Here is a 2,806-nt window from a genome sequence, read left to right on the forward strand (position 1 = left end):
GTGAGGGGGCCACTCGTCCAAGCTGGGACTCAGGGAGAAGTTCGAGAATTCCCTGCGGGGCCCCAGGAGGAGGCTGAAAAGAGAACCACGTGTCCAACTCCCCCTGCTGGGGTGGGGCTCCGGGAGTGTGAGGGAGCTGCCAGAGGAGGTAGGGCCAGTGAGCGGGGAGGGGACAATGATGGAGAGCTGCATCCCCACACACATGGGAGGACCAGATGTTTCACAGTTCTCACGGTGCGGCCCGGCCTGGGGACGCTCCCTCCTGGCAGGGCCCTAATGGAACAGCCACCCGGCCTTTCACCCAAACAGAAAAAATCCTCCTCAAATGTGGGTTTTTCTAGGCTTAAGGGAGTGTGTACCAGGTGTCCCACCTGGAGAATGAGATGTGCCCTTCGGCCCTCGAGAATTTGTACCAGGTACACACGTTCTACACCTGTAGGCTCTGTTAGCCCTCAACAAATCGTGTTTTTAAGTGTCCAACCCCGTTTTTAATTCAAATAAACCTGGACTGCTTGGCAAGCTATCTTACATCAAAGGAGTTTTTTCATAATGCGACGGCATCTAACCTCCCTTTCACTTACCAAGTTTGTAAGGTTCTTAATCATAAAAAAAAAAAAAAACCCTCCACCAGGTATGGGGACATGGGGTGGCATCCGGCTGCAGACTGGGGACATGTCCCCGGCTGCTCTTGATGTAGGTGACTGTGGCACTCATAGTCACGATGTCGCACTGGGTGCTGGGGCTCAGGGCAGAGAGGAAGCCTCAATTCTAGCTCACTCGCGTGGGTGCTGGGCACGAGCAATACGCTACCCTTACGGGTGCCCACGCTATGGTCTTTCCTATCAGCCAGCCTCCAGCCTTTGCTGCAGACCGGAGGCGCTGGGCCACCTGTACTGCCAGCAGCCCTACAGGCAACACAGGTAGCTGCAATTTACTCAGCTTTTACTAATGCAGACTCAATCCAAGTCCATGATAACCCGGTAATAACAATCACTCAGAAACAGCAATAACATCACACGAGAGAACTGGGGGATAACGAACCCGAGTCCCAGGAGCGCAGATCAGGTCCAGGTCCAGGAGGCAGCCGGTCAGCGTCCGGCGAGGCAGAGTCTAAGGTGGCTTCAGAGTCGGCCAGGGCAGAGCCGATGGAAGCAGCGGTGCGACTCTTGGCCGTCTCGGCTCCTCCCGGCTGCCCCCACCGCCTGTGCGAGGGCTTTTGCTTTCAGACCTTGTTCAGTCCTGCTCTCCGCCGAGCTTGAGCACCCCGACCTGGGACCGCTCCGGTCTGCAGGGGCCAAGCTGCCCCCCACGTCAGCCTTGCACCCGCGAGGCTCAGACTCTGAAGCAGACAGGGAGTCCTGCAGGCAGTGCGCCGTCTCTCCATTCAGCTCCCAGAAGTGACCAGCGCGGGGGAAAGGCTGTCTGACCCGCACGATGCGCCTGAGGGTCGGGATGAGGAAGCCTGCAGAGGCAGGAGCCAGCTTTTGCAGGGGCTCCACACAGGGCAGCGGCTCAGCCGTCCAAAGTTCCTGGCCTCGGGATGTGGTCACCCTTTCTCCTGTACCTGAGATGTCCTCGCTGGCCATGCGGGGAGAGTGATGACCTGCCTCCTCCTCAGGTGAAGCCGGAGTCACCAGAACCTGTGAGCCACCCAGGGGACCAGGGCCTTCCCCAGCGGGAGCCGGAGCCGGAGCCGGAGCCCAGACCTGGCTGGATGTTGGACAAGGGGCTGCAGCCCAGCACGCTGCCTCCCAAGCCGACCCACCTTTTCCCATCCTCGGATTACCAGGATGAGGAGGACGAGGAGGAGGAGGAGAAAGAGGAGGGTACAGTGGGGCTGAGTGTCAGGGGCAGACACAGGGGAAGACGCCCTGACAGCCGTTCTTCCAGAGTCATGCTGGGGGAGCCGAGGCTGGAAGAGCCAGCAGAGGATGCCCATCCTCCAGTGTCTGGGCCCCAATCACCTCTGCCCACCAGCTTCCCTGAGGGTCCTGCCCCCCACCCTCCTACTCGAAGAATCTGGCGGCTCTACAGATCTGGGTGCTCTGGAGAGAGGAGAAGGCCCCAAGGCTTCTGAGGCCCAGAGCCAGGAACCAGCAGGAGAGGGGCTTGGGCCCCTGCTGGGCAGCTCCCAAGGGCCTGACCTGTGGGCCTTGGAGGAAGATGCCTTGAACCCTTTCTCCCGTCCACATCCCCTCCAGAGTCCAGGGAGTCTTCCATCCACTCTGGACCAGAAGAGCCGCTTCCCCCCTGCCCCCTGCGCCCCCTGCGCCCCCCCACCCCCAAGCCTGCCTTTCCACCACACCTTCTCTGGCTCTGGGCCGGCCACTGCCACAGTGGTTGGGGGAACAGTTCTCCATGCTCTCCTTTGCCTGGAGCCTGGCCCCTGACCTCTTCCTCCCTACCCCCCTGGAAGCCAGCCACACCCCCTGGGGATCCCCTGCCCCACTTGTGGAGGACCACACTGCAGCCACCCCAGTCTCCCTGCTTGTGCTCTGTCCTTGGAGACACGACCAGCTGAGGAGCCACAGCCCAGTGCCCGGTGAGCGGCCGGCCGGCCAGCCCGAGAGCACTCTCCAGGAGGAAGAGGGTTAAAGGCGGCAACACAGCCCGAGGGCTGAAGTGTTCGCAGCCCAGCCTCAGCGCCCCCAGGGGTGGGGGAGCAGCGTGTTCAGCCAGGCTGGAGGAGGGAGACTTTGAAGTCATGAGCTTTCTGTGGTGCCAGCTCTGAAACTGCCTCCTTTTTGGGACTTGGGACCAGCAGGTGCCCCCACAAGCCAGGACTTTGGGGCAGGGGGGTGAGGAA

At 61.0% G+C, this 2,806-nt stretch overlaps 1 pseudogene; it reads left to right on the top strand.

The window, feature by feature from the left end:
* The first annotated feature begins 829 nt into the window (after positions 1 to 829).
* Positions 830 to 2,546, top strand: LOC112302454 (uncharacterized; annotated as a pseudogene).
* Positions 2,547 to 2,806: the final 260 nt, after the last annotated feature.

The sequence above is a fragment of the Desmodus rotundus genome, chromosome 11 (genome assembly GCF_022682495.2).
Source record: "Desmodus rotundus isolate HL8 chromosome 11, HLdesRot8A.1, whole genome shotgun sequence".
Taxonomy (NCBI): Eukaryota; Metazoa; Chordata; class Mammalia; order Chiroptera; family Phyllostomidae; genus Desmodus; species Desmodus rotundus.